This window comes from Mirounga angustirostris, unplaced genomic scaffold (genome assembly GCF_029215605.1).
Source record: "Mirounga angustirostris isolate CCGP_5_RB_7025 unplaced genomic scaffold, mMirAng1.0.hap1 SCAF_2, whole genome shotgun sequence".
Lineage (NCBI taxonomy): Eukaryota > Metazoa > Chordata > Mammalia > Carnivora > Phocidae > Mirounga > Mirounga angustirostris.
The window spans coordinates 88,353,260-88,367,669 of NW_026991710.1; the positions used below are offsets into that span (position 1 = coordinate 88,353,260).

The following is a 14,410-nucleotide window of genomic DNA, read 5'->3' on the forward strand; positions in this document are numbered from 1 at the left end:
CTGGGTGGCTCAGTTGGTTAAGCGACTGCCTTCAGCTCAGGTCATGATCCTGGAGTCCTGGGATCGAGTCCCGCATGGGGCTTCCTGCTCAGCAGGGAGTCTGCTTCTCCCTCTGACCCTCCTCCCTCTCCTGCTGTCTGTCTCTCATTCCCTCTCTCAAATAAATAAATAAAATCTTTAAAAAACAAACAAAGAACTGTTGACAAAATGCCTTTTTTAATCATTTGTCTTCAAAAACATTTTTATTCATTCAAATGAGATTTGATTATCTTCTACAAAGAATTTGGATTGAGTCTTTAAACCCAGCCAGAATTTAGCAAATATAGCTGTCTGATGAGCCACCTTTATTATTAAATATTTGTTTATAAACCATACATGTTACTAATAGTTTCTAAATATTATGTCTGGAAACGGAAGTAGTGGAAGTGATGTGTCAGCTGTGAATTGCCGTGGACACGGTTGTCAATGAGAAGCGGAAGGAGCTGAGGGTGTGTCAGCTACAGGACATTGGAAACGTAAGTATGAGGCCCAGACTCCTTAGAGTCAGCCTCCATCCCGAGGCTGCTTTCACAGGAAGAGGTTCCAAGGTCCCACACCCTTTGGGTTAGGACTAAAGAGTAAAATCATCGTGCAGTAGGGTTCTACTTTACAAAAGGCATTCAGGGTAACCAGGTTCCATGTGCAGTTGTGAACTGACAATGTAATTCATAGAAGCCTTAAGAAGGCTTGATTGAAATTGACATGTTTAATTTAAGATCACAGTATACAACTTACATGGAATTTTGCAAAAGGCAGAAAAATATCTTTTGGACCTGGCCACTATTTCAGTAGTCACATTTCCGTCTTATTGGCAGATATGCTTCATGTCAGCCACATCTTAACTGATGGAAGGCTCTTGGTGGAAGGTTGCTGGAGGCAAACGCAGCTTGGGAATTCTTCCGTTAGGGGGCTCCATTAACATGAGTGTTTGGCTACGAGAATGTTCTTGAGGGATGTCTTAGATGTCCTGTTGGAAGCAAAACAAGTCTTCTCTTAGATGTGGTTTCATCTGGGAACAGTTTTGCAAGTGACACATTATGGATTTGTGCTAAGCGCCTCCCTCTGTGCATAGGCTGCACTGAATGAGGCCTTTAATTTCAGCAGGGATGAGATATGCCCTGCCAGTTGGTGTACAGAGCATAGTCTTCGTGTTGGTTGGGATGGATATGATGTGGAATATGAAAACCTGTGGGGGCAGTGATGGAGTTACAGATCTAAACATGTTCTACCACAAAATGGAGCGCTGCCCTGACCACAGAGGTTGCTTCGTCAACATTAAGTAGTGTTTAGAACGCTCTCTACATTTAGAAGGCTTAAGGGCTTTTGAATTATAAGGCACATTTAGATCAGCGGTGTGTTTGAGCAAATTGTCTTTGTCCTTGAAGGATATAACCAGGACTGTTTTTGCCATTAATGTTGGAATATTGTTTTGCAGCTTAAATCATAATACTTGGATTTTTTTATTTTTGAAAAAATTATCCATGTCTTAAATGTGAATGAGTTTATAAGTAAATTTGAGAAGTACTTTTTTTTAATTAATAGGCTTTATTTTTTGGAGCAGTTTTAGGTTTACAGAAAAAGTGAGCAGAAATTGCCGAGTTCCCATATGCTGGGCCCCCTCCCCGCCAGTTTTCCCTATCATTAACATCTTGCTTCAGTGTCATACATTTGTTTTCATTGATGAACCGATATTGACACGTTATTATTAACTAAAATCCATAGTTTACATTAGAGTTCACTCTTTGTGCTATGTATTCTATGGATTTTGAAAAATGTGTAATGACATGTGTCCACCATTACAGTGTCATACAAAATAGTTACACTGCCCTAAAAATCCCCAGTACTTGACCTTTTCATTCCCCTGCCCTAACTCCTGGCACTCACTGAGTTTTTTTTTTTTTTAAGACTTATTTATTTTAGAGAAAGGGTGTACAAGCTGGGGTGGGGGGAGGAGGGGCAGAGTGAGAGGGGGTGAAGGAATCCCAAGCAGACTCCACGCTGAACACAGAGCCCGACATGGGACTCAATTTCACAACCCTGAGATCATGACCTGAGCAGAAATCAAGAGTCAGATGCTTACCCAACTGAGCCACCCAGGCGACCATTTGTAGATATTCTTTATCAGGTTGAGGAAATCTCCCTCTATTCTTAACTGAGAGTTTTTATCAGGAATGAATGCTGGATTTTGTCAAATACTCTTTCTGTGTCTATTGATATGATCATGAGATTCTTCTTCTTTAGCCTCTTGATGTGATAGATTACATTATTGATTTTTTAATGCTTAATTAGCTTTGCATGCCTGGTATAAATCATAGTTACAGTGTGTAATTGTTTTTTTACATTGTTGGATTAAATTTGCTAGTATTTTGTTGAGGACTCTTCTTTTTTTTTTAAAGATTTTATTTATTTATTCATGAGAGACAGAGAGAGAGAGAGAGAAGCAGAGGGAGAAGCAGGCTCCCAAGGAGCAGGGAGCCCGATGCGGGACTCGATCCCAGGACGCTGGGATCATGACCTGAGCTGAAGGCAGACGCTTAACCGTCTGAGCCACCCAGGCGCCCTGTTGAGGACTCTTTTCATCTTTGTTCGTGATGAGAGATATTGGTGGTCTGTAGTTTTAATGTCTTTGTCTGGTTTTGGTGCTACAGTAATGCTGGCCTCATAGAGTGAGTTACAAAGTACTCCCTTTGCTTCTGTCTTCCAAAAGAGATTGTAGAGGATCGGTATAGTTTCTTCCTTAAATGTGTGGTAGAATTTACCCATGATGCCATCCGGGCCAGGTGCTTTTGTATTTTGGAATGTTATTGATTCAGTTTCTTTAACAGATACAGGCTTATTCAGATGATCTGTTTCTTGTGTGAGTTTTCTCAGATTGTATCTTTCAAGTAACTGGTCCAGTTCACTTAGGGTATCAAATTTGAGGGCATAGAATTGTTCATAGTATTACATTATTTTCCCTTTAAAATCTGTAGTGATGTCCTCTCTTTAATTTCTGATATTAGTAATTTGTGTTGTCCCTTTTTTTGCTTAGCCTGCCTAGAGACTAACTAAGTTTAGTAATCTTTTCAAAGAACCAGCTTTTGGTTCCATTGATTTTTCTCTAGTAATTTCTTCTCAAGTGCATTGATTTATGCTGTCATTTTTATTATTTTCTTTTACTTTGGATTTAATTTGTTCTTCTTTTGCTAGTTTCTTAAGGTATAAACTTAGCTTATTGATTTATATCTTCTTTTCTAAAATATGTATTTGCTACTCTAGATTTCCCTCTAAGTACTGCTTTTGTTGCATCCCGCAAATTTTAACAAGTTGTGATTTTATTTTGATTTAGTTCAAAATATTTTAAAATTTCTCTTCTTCATTGACCCATGTGTTAATTAGAAGTGTGTTGTTTAATCTCCTAACTATTTTGGGATTTTCCAGCTCTTTGTTATTGATTTCTAGTTGAATTCTACTGTGGTCTGAGAAAGGAGACACCGTTTGATTTCTTTTAGATTTATTAAGGTGTGTCTTATGGCCTGATATGGTCTATCTCGGTGAATGTTCATGTGAGCTTGAGAAGAATGTGTATTCTGCTGTTTTTGATGAAGTCCTCTACATATGTCAATTGATCTAGTTGATTGATTGTTTTGTTTTGAGGGAGACAGAGCACGCACATGTGTGCGCACATGTGCAGGCAGGAAGAAGGGGGCAGAGGGAGAGAGAGAATCTTAAGGAGGATACGGGGCTCCATCTCATGACCCTGAGATCATGATCTGAGCCAAAATCAGGAGTCGGATGCCTAACCAACTGAGTCTCCCAGGTGCCCCCCAGTTGACTGACTTTTATTGTTGGGTTCAACTATGTCCTTACTGATTTTCTGCCTGCTGGACCTGTTAAAGTGACTTTTTAAAGATCACAATTAGCAATATCAGAATCCAGATTAAAGCCAGATCTCCTAATTGTAATGAAATATTTTTTACCCATGATGTTTCCCCTAGGAAGCCCCTTTGCTTCTTATTTTCATCATATTTCCTACTGCTGACAATTAGAGAGTGGCTCCCCACTAATACACTATTACAGTTTAATCAAAGTACTGTGAAAAGTAAATGGGTATATCCTGACTGGAGAGAGTACACATGTGTGCATTTCTTGTATACATTTTGTTTGTTTAGAGATGTGATGGAAAACTTTATTATATGCTATCCGTAAACCTTTCTGCAAGGATAAGTTAAGAATTATTCTTTACTTTTCCCTGTAGCAAGCTTTAGACACTGTAGGGAGATGGGGGCAGGTGAATCTGGAGTTCTTTTTCCATGTGCTGAACCTCATCCTTTTTTGAAGGTGGCATATGCTAAGGTCAAGGTGGCATCCAAGGTGTCCAAGCCCATAGATAGTACTCTGAAAGCAAGAGAGAGAGAAGCATGGTCACTAATGACAACATTCATGTTTACTCCTTCAACTTATACTTTTTGTACCTGAGGTGTAACCTCTGACCGTGCATGACTTAGAAGCTCAAGGTAAAAGCATGTGGCTGACTTACTTATTTGGTCAGCATCACCATCCTATTTGGTGGCAGCTCATTAGAGCCTGGGTGGTGCCTCAGCTTCCACCACTGGGACTTCTGGTTTACATCTAGATGCTCAGCTCTGGCCCCTACTCCCAAAATGTGTTCATCATCCCAGATCTCTGGGTGATTGCTTCATCTTCCTTTATCTTGCTCAAGATTCAGTTACAAAAAGTTCTATTAGCCAGCCCCTCATTTCACTTCCTTCTTTCTTCTTCCTCTTTTCTAGTTATTCCTGGTACTTTAGTTGTTCTATTTGGACACAAAATAACTCTTTGGAGTCCTGAGAGTTTACTTTCTTGACTCTCCTTTTGTTCTCTGAACATCATCCTTCATCTGATACTTAAAAGAAGATCTCGGGGCTCCTGGGTTACTCAGTTGGTTAAGTGTCCTTAAGTGTCTGACTCTTGGTTTCAGCTCAGGTCAGGATCCTAGGATGGAGCCCTGCCTCAGGTTCTGAGCTCAGCACAGAGTCAGCTTGCGATTCTCCCTCTCTCCCTGGTCTCCCTGCTCTCTCTCCCTCAAAATAAATAAACGAAGACCTTAAAAGATGTTGGCTGTGTGAAATAAGGCTTATGTAAATATGCTGGTCTGTAATTTGCCCTGGCATTGTTTGGAAGGAATGTTGGAAGCCTGTTGGATGAGACTGAGAGATGGGCAATGATGCACAAGGTAAACCAGGTAAACTCTTTATAAACGAGTTGAAGGAAGTATAAGTTATTCATTTTTAAACCAAGTTTCTCACAAGAGAAGCAAACTGCTGATAACTAGTGAGGAAGCTAGAGTGAACCACCTCTTAGAAATCTTAAGAGCAAGGACAACAGGGGCACCTGGGTGGCTCAGTCATTAAGCTTCTGCCTTTGGCTCAGGTCATGATCCCAGGGTCCTGGGATCGAGCCCCACCTCGGGCTCCCTGCTCTGCGGGAAGCCTGCTTCTCCATCTTCCACTCCCCCTGCTTGTGTTCCCTCTCTCGCTGTCTCTCTCTCTGTCAGATAAATAAAATCTTTAAAAAAAAAAAAAAAAAAAAAGAGCAAGGACAACAGAAGAATAGGAGAGAAAAATAAAAACTGGAGGAAATGGTCCCAGATCCAAGAGACTGGAATGGCTGAGAATCTGAAGGAGATTCCTGAGCAAGAGATGGAGGGTTTGCACAGTTTAACGCTGGATAAACGACTCAGGTGTAGCTAGTGGGCTCATTCTGTTAAGCTACTCAGGTATGTACAGGACACTGTTGGAGCCTGGTGGTTTTGATTATAATACTTACGTGTCTCCTGAGGAGCTACTCTGCCTCCATCAAATGTACTCTCTCCCTGACCAGCGGTGAACTCTCTCTGGCAGCCTCTTACTAATAACAACCCCCTCCCAAATTTGTTTCCATCTTAGTTCATATTTATTCATGTCTCGTTTCATTTTTACTTCTAGCTTCATTTTTATTTTAAAAGACAAGATTTTGAGCCAGAGTAATCATAGTACATTTTGCTTTATGTACTATGTACATATGTACATTTTGCTTTAATTTTATGAACTGTAATTATGCCGTATTTAACCCGAGACGCTGACCTCTTTGCTACTGGGTGGTACATTACCACAAATGGCATCTTGCTAAAAAGAAAACTTTTAAGTTTCCAGGACAGAGTGTTTTTATTTGCTTACCACACACAGTGACCAAAATGAAAAATAGGGTTTATTATTTTTATCCTTAGTACATAATGATATTAAACAGACTTTGTACTTATGGTAAATGTTTTTTTAGAGATTGTTAATATGGTAACTGACATTTGGAAATTTGTGTTGGGATTTTAGCCTCATCTTTTCTCTAACTTTTTAATTATGACAACAACTCGTGTTTATTTTAGAAACATTTAAACCTGGATAAGAAGGAAAGTTTAAGTCACATATAAATCTGTCACCTGTTACTATTTTGCATTATCTTTCCAGCATTGTGTTTACACATGCAACTTTACAGGATAAATAGGGTCATACACATATTGCTCGTTTGTACTCTTGAATGTATCATGAACCTCTTGTCACTCCCCACTAAACACGGTAAGGAAGTATTTCATATTCCATTGTGTCCATCCACCACAGTGTATTTAAGCAATCCTCTGTTGTTGGACACTTCGTTATTTCCAGCTTCTTACTATTGTCAACAATGTTAGAGGCTCAGAGCTGAATCTTTGTTCACATTCTTAGGTTGTTTGTAAAATATAAGAAATGTTTTACAGTAGTCCTAGAGAGGAGTTTGATGATTTGGTTTGTTTTTTAGCCAACTTAATATGTGAAAACATGACATCTCACTTTGATTTGGGTTTCTTTGCTTACCAGTAAGGTTAAACACTTTTGCACTTTCAGTATTAAAGTACAAAACGGTTATTTTCTTTTGTTGCAGAAGATTGGAAAGCATTTCGGAAAGTTAAATAATTAAGTTTCACTGTTGTATCTTGTCATTTCTTATGACTTTTAAGTTGTTGAGGAGTTTGGCTAGAACAGTTATACCTTTGTGTCATGAAGGAAAGGACTAGATTGCCAGATTTGTGGACGACCTCACAGAAAAACTATAGAAAGCAGAGGTTGCAAGACACAGGGCTTTTTAATCCATTGTTCAACTTTTCCCTCTAGCTTTAAAAAAAAAAAAAAAAAAATTACTCCTATTTCTGGGATATTTTGAATGCAGTCTGTATTAGGCAGAGGGAAGTACAGAGTGACCTTTCAAGATATTTTAAATTTAAGAGTCTATAATTAGAAAACACTATTTGAGTTCTCATAACATAATTTTACTCTTAAAGTACCCATTTAAACTGGTGGGTCATTCCTATTCCTCCTTTTCTCCTTCCCTCTCTCATTCATATCTGCCATATGTACATACAAAGACTCTGCTTCTGAAAATACTCAAGGCATCAAATTTGTCAGTTTTATAATATTACAATGCTTTCCCTCTCCCCCGCCTTCTATAGGATTACTTCAGTGACTTCCTTATCTGACTTGCAAAGAGCTTACATGGGACTCTTTAGGAACACAGCTGACTGTCTTATAAAGAGGGAGTTAGGCCGTGAACAAATACCCATTGACTTGTGTGCCGGGGAGACAGCAGAAAACCTGACAGATATGGTCCCTTCCCTCATGGAGTGTACAGAAAAGAGACAATAGTAAATCTTTGCTAACAATTGACTACATAATTATACTTACCAAACTGTTATGATGGAGAAAGCGGATAATGTGGCTTTGGTGAAGGGGACCCTAATGTAGCCTGGAGGAATGAAGAAAGCCTTCTCTAAGGAAATGATGCCTGTCCAAGCATACCTAGGGATTAGTTAATACATGTTGTCCCTGGCTCTCCCTTGCCGGTGAACTGCACGTGAGTTCATCTATTTCTGCTTTCTTTGGTGGCTTAACAATACCTCACAAGTATTAACGTGAAAATATACTGCTATAGTTGATTAACAATTTGAAGATGAACACTGAAGAAAAATTCTTAAATAATTAGCCTTAAGAACAACATACTTTGCCTGCTGGAATGAAAAAGGTTGACAAATCACGGGGATGCCATCTTCTTCGTAGGACTTGTGGAACAACCATGAAAGTTCAGTGGTACCGCGTCTTCTATGTAGAGGACGGGAGTATCTGGAGCAACAAAGGTCCTTTTCTAGCTAAGATTTGCTCTCTAATAAAATAAAAATTCACCTATTTTCCAACTTATATTCTACATTCCAACTTACAATAAAATGCGTCTTAACCGCAGTGGCTTTTGTCATTTGGAAACTCTCCATGTTTTACTGCTAGGTAGAGCCTGAGATGAGTATGACAAAAGCAATATTCTTTTAAATTGTTTAATCCCCCAAGACGATTTTATGGCTGTTCTTTGCCAGACAACAACTCTCAAGTCCATTAGACTTAGAAAACAGATGCTTCTGGGGAAAGTTGCTTTCAATGCATCAGGTTACTTAGGTTTTTTTATGTGGCTGCATTTTGTCCCTCTCCTGATGTTGGAGAATTTGTTTTACAAATCTGGAGCCATCTTCTCCTTAGCTCTTATCAGAAGCATGGCTGAAGGAAATGCAAGCGCAGGAGGAATTTCTGGTGCAGTTGAATCCCTGAAATGAGCCAGACCGTCAAAGCTGCTTATTTGTATCACGTTGCCTTGGCTTCCTACCAGAGAAACTCGAGAGAGTTATGCTTCGGAATGTATTGAAGGACACCCTGAAAAACCATCGGATGATGTCATACGATGGTCTGCCTGGTCTGGGCTGTTGCTTACAGCCCGCCTCCTGTGTACAGACCCCTTGAGAGCATATTTCTTGAGCTGTGTCCTTGGGGAACAAAACCAAGTTCCCCACTCCTCTTTCTCCCAAATCTGGGTACGGAGATACATATGCTTTCTCTCTCTGAGCTTAGGAAATGTTGTTTCTTCTTTTGCTTTACCCTGTACAAAGGCAATGAGCCAACTATGCAGCCAGCTCAGTGCTGGTTTTTGTCACATTGTAAGACTTAGTACATTCTATTACCCTTTGTCTTTCTCTATTTTAGTTACTCCACAACAGTGCACAATATGCCAGGTGCTATTTCCGAACGCATTATAAATATTAATCTCGTCAGTCCTCTTGAGGACCCCGCGGAGTTTGTACTGTTGTTATTCCCATTTATAGATGAGGAACCTGAGGCACAAAGAGATTAAGTACCATTCCTGGAGTCACACAGGTGCTGAATGTGGAGTTAGGTTTTCAGAGCCCTTGTTCATTAACCAGCCCCACTTCCCAGCTGTGCTACCTTAGCAGCGATTCCGTACCCGGAGCAGGTGGGACAATCTTCAGTCACAGGTGGGACCCCTCCCTCTTCCACTGTAGCTTGTGACCGAGAACCCCTGGTCTGTATTCACCTGGCTCTGGTTCTACATTACTCTTCTTAGAGTAGCATTTTATTCCATATGTTATATCATTTACTCGATTCCTTTATGAAGTTATGCATGGTACCTATATTTCAAATTAAAATAAATCATGACCTTCTGTGATATATTTTTTTAATGGGTCCTTTCTTACCATGACATGACATTAGGATGTGTACTGAAGAGTTTTTGGCGTAGTAAGCATGAATTTGCATTCTAACCACCCACCCCCTCTTACCCATTCTTTTTGACAAGGGGACACATTCTAAGTTTGACTAGATGAAAGGCACCATGTTAGCCATGTAATTGAAAAAAAATCTGTAAGCTGAATATATTATTACTATCATTAACACCAAGTTATAAACAGTTAAAGTCTTTTTAAAAAACTCCATGAGAAGATTGCAGCAGCTGTATTTCAGAGAGAATCTTCCAGCATTGTCTTAGGAAGTGACAGAGCGGACACCTCATAGCAGCCTGGGCTTCCGGGACGCTGAACTCTGCTGTGTGGGGGGGCAGTCCATCCACCTGACCTGAAGAGCCCTCAGCACCCGGGCCTTTGCCCCCGGCCCTCACTATCCTCTGATCACAATCTTCACCAATGCCTGCCTTTCCATTCTTCAAACCTGCCTGGCTCCTTCCTGCCTCAGCGATTTTGAACCAGCTGCTCCTTTGGCCTAGAGTGCTCTTCTTCCCTGGCTGCCCCCTGCTCCACCTCCCCCACCATTATTGTCCTAAGTAGCCTCCCCTCAGCATCCCTGACCACTTGCCCTACATGAGCCGCACCAGCCTTGCTCTGATGCTGATTGACCTCTCTCGGTGGCATTTATTGCAGTCTTCTTGTTTATCTACTTGGTGGTTTCCACATTAGAATGTGAGCATCGTGAGGGACGGGAATCCGCCCACTTTCACTGCTCCACCTCCGAACAGGGTCTGGCGTGTATTAAGTCAGTGGCAGCCAAATGAACGGCCGGGTTACTTTTCTCCTCCTCAAATGCCGCTACCTGGTAGAGTTTGTGTTTTCCTCGTGACGCTTCCAGGAGGACAGGATTAGCTCTTCATTTCACCTCCATCTCCAGAAAACCAACAAAACATGTAAGAACAAAGCATCTTTCTTATTGAACCTCTCACTTTCTCCATCTTTTAGAGCTGTCATGCTTGGCCCCATACCACTCTTCGCAGAAAGGGTCTGCTACAAGACAGGGGGTGTTGACTGGTAGGAGAACCAAGGTGGGATTCGGTGTGCTCCCATCTGCACCCACAAGGTTCGGTGCTTCCTGCTGCTAGGTCATGAGTGTGATTTGCATCAGCTAAAGGTTGGTCACCTACCAGTTGTCCCGCAACTTCTCTGCTATCTTCCCTTTCCAGTTAAGACATTCCATTAATTCCTTAACTGAGAATTTCCTCAGGAGAGTCTTAGATTTCATGCTGATCCAGGTGAGTGGATGTTTCCTCACTCATTGGATTGTTATCTTAAATGACAATAAGAGAACTAGAGGTAACACCAAAGCCTCCTAACCCCTCTGTGGTACTGCCAAAAAACAGCCCTCAGGAACTGACTCACCCATGCCTTAAGAAAAGTTTGTGGCAGTAAAATCTTCAAAGAAAGATCTGTCAGCTGTGCACCTATTTGGCCACATTACTAAAATTATTACTAGCAAAGTTATTTGTTTTTTGTAGTTATTTAAAAACCAAGGTTTAAAAGGTATGGTAGTTATACCCATTCTGTGCCCACTGAGGACGAAGTTTTCTCTTTTAGGATGGACATTGTGCAATTCTTTTCACTATCTAGACTAATTTGAATTTAATTTGAAGGATAATTTTATTCTTAAATAAAAAGAGCAGTTACCTTTTTAAAAAATATTTATTCACTTATTTTAGAGAGAGAGAGAGAGCACGCGAGTCAGGGGAGGAACAGAGGGAGAGAGGAACTTAAGCAGACTCCACGCTGAGTGTGGAGCCCCATGTGGGGCTCAGTCTCACGATCTTGAGATCAGGACCTGAGCCAAAGCTGAGAGTCTGAGACTTAACCGACCTCACCAGCCAGGCACCCCAGCAGTTACATTTTTAATGCAAAATATTTTCTCTTCTATACAGCTTATGGGCACCTTATGACTGGAGGCTCATTTGACTCTTCTAAAAGCCATTCTTTTTTGATCATTACTAATTAGTGTGGTGTTTCCCTAAAAAGATTTAAGCCCTAAGATGGACTCCAGGGTCTTGTAATCCCAAGTTAATTAAAAATAAATGTTTGTGAATATTTAAGAGGCATTGTTCAGCACAGCATTCTATAGGCTTATTTGTTTGTCTTCTGTAAAATTCAAAATAATTCTAGGAATGTTGCTTGGATTAGAACGCCTATATAGAGCCAATACTAGGAATGACAGCAATTTCTGAATATTTGACCCCAATGATATCTCCCTCTTTGTCTGGTAGTGTCTGTACCATTGAAGCTGGATGAAGAAAAGAACTCATTTATTCAACAAATACTTACTGAGCAATTTCTGTGTGCCAGGCACTCTGTTCAGTGTTGCGAATAAGGCAGTGAACAAAACAAAATCCCTGCTTTCAGAAATAGAGCTTTTAAGAATCTCCCAAATTTCCCCAGCAGGCAAATGGGCAAAGGGAGGCACAGAGAACTTTATTCACTGTCAGGTGTCCTGGGGAAACCCCCTTCCAGCTGACAGGCAGACTCGTGGAAAAGGAAGAGAGTGGAAACTCGATCTGGAAAGTAAGATAAAGTGATCTTATGCTCTCGTTTAACCACGCAGAAATACAGAAGCCTAGTAAAATGATCCACACATCAAAAAGGTGCCGGCTTAATATAACCTGGCCTTAGAAAAGAAAGAAGCATCACCTGTCCAGTATGTCCTTTTAATATATTTTTTTAGGTTCACAGATAATGCCCAAATTCTGCCTCCACTACCCTCTCCCAGCCTCTGTTATCTGTGTCTGATGCATCCTTCCAGAGTTTCTCTATACACAATTTATATTCACATTTGCTCTTTTCATAAGGTAAAAGATAGTAAACTGTACTTCTGTGCCATGTATGTTTTTCTCTGAATATATGTAGGACGGTTTAACAAATCAGTACTAAGAGAGCTTCCTCATTCCTTTTTCTTTTTTTCCTCAACAGTTACAGAGTAGTCCATTGTATGGATGTACCACAATTTAAATAGTGACCTATTGATGGACATTTGGGTTGTGGCCAGTCCTTTGCTCTTAAACAATGCCACAATAAATAACTTTGTACATAGGTTATTCTGCATGTACACAATTATATGTGTATACATTTGCAGAGCAGAATTGCAGGTCATAAGGTATATGTATAATTTTGATAAGATACCTTGTCAAATTGCTTCCCAGAAGGAGTTTTTCTTATTCCATTCCTGCTAGAAACTTGTGAGGGTAGCTGTTACCTGGGCCTGAATTTTATCACCAATCTGGTAGGCTAAATGGTTTCTGAGAGTAGTTTCAGTTTAGGAACACTGTTTGTTCAGAATTTTCAGTGGTATTTTATAAAAGAAGATGCTCAGAAAAGTAAATAGGACTAGAAGGCAGCTTTTTTTTTTTTTTACTGTACAAAAAAACATCTTAAATCTTCTATTATGTAATTTAAGACCGTGGTTGTCCACATTAAAAATGCTACATTTTAAATACAGAAAATATATAGGATAAGAGTGCTTCTTAGGCTCATGATGTACCTGGGTGACCTGCTAAAAGTAAGACTTTTCTCTTTAATTTGGTCTTATATTGCTAATTGAAATAGGACAGTATGCAAATATGAGTTAACACAGCGGGCCTGAGACTGCTCTTTTTGAAAGGCCTGCTTGCAGCCTTGGCCGGTGGCTGGCATCTGGGAACTTAGGTTTGGGGACAGTTCCCTCGTTAGTGTGGCTCACTGTGCCTCCGCTGTGCAAACAAGACAGTTTCTGGTGAATACCTGCTTGCATTCCAGGAGTATGGAATTTGGGTACATGCCCAATGGCAGGTTTCTGTGTGACCAGCCCCAAAGAAACCCCAGACGCTGAGTCACTAATGAGCTTCCTGGGAAGACCGCATTTCACAGGTGCTGTCACAACTCAGTGCTGGGAAATTAAGCACAACCTGTGTGATTCCCCTGGGACAGGACCCTTGGAAGCTTGCTCCTGATCGCCTCTGGACTTTATCCCACGGGAGGCCTTTTCCCTTTGCTGATTTGTATCGTCTTGCTGTAACAAATCATAGCCATGAGTAGGACTATAGGCAGGGTCCTGGGAGTTCTCCTCGTGAATCATTGAACCGGGAGTGGTCTGGGAACCCCGACTCAATCAGCTCTGCAAAGATTTTAATATCCTGTCTGTCTGCAGTATTAGTGGTGAGTGACACAAATATTTTTAGTTAATTTTTTTTTTTTTAAGATTTTATTTATTTATTTGACAGAGAGAGACACAGCGAGAGAGGGAACACAAGCAGGGGGAGTGGGAGAGGGAGAAGCAGGCTTCCTGCTGAGCAGGGAGCCCGATGCAGGGCTCGACGCTTAATGACTGAGCCACCCAGGTGCCCCTTTTTAGTTAATTTTAATTAACCTTTGGCATTATATCTTGACTTGTAGTCTGCGTTCTCTTGTAAAATGTATAATTCCTCAGATTTCTGGACAGGGACTTAGCATTTACATCTAACAAATAGAGCAGCAAGGAGGCTGCTGGATAGAGGAGGGTTGTACGTTTCATGGTGAATCCACGACTGGTTCTTTGGTCCTCTCCATGTCTGTATTTAGGCCTAAATGCTTTTTGTTTGAATTTTCTATAATCTGATTATTAGATACATGGATTTATTTAAATTCCTTTAGACTCATGGCCATAGAAGTTTAGTTAGGCAGTCTGATTTCTAACTACACTCTGATTCTGAAGCTTACCTGCAAATAGTCCTAGAAACTTCACTTAGGACAGCAGATCTTTGTCCAAATAGG

At 40.6% G+C, this 14,410-nt stretch overlaps 1 protein-coding gene across 3 annotated transcripts in view; it reads left to right on the top strand.

The window, feature by feature from the left end:
* Positions 1-14,410, top strand: part of SGMS2 (sphingomyelin synthase 2) — an 82,429-nt gene that overhangs the window by 18,836 nt on the left and 49,183 nt on the right. The window contains exon 2 of one of the 3 annotated variants that reach the window (XM_064584938.1): positions 418-515. The exons of the other annotated variants lie outside the window; for them this stretch is intronic. The gene's annotated coding sequence lies outside the window, so the exon portion shown is untranslated. The remainder of the gene's footprint in view (positions 1-417; positions 516-14,410) is intronic. 3 annotated transcript variants of the gene reach the window in all.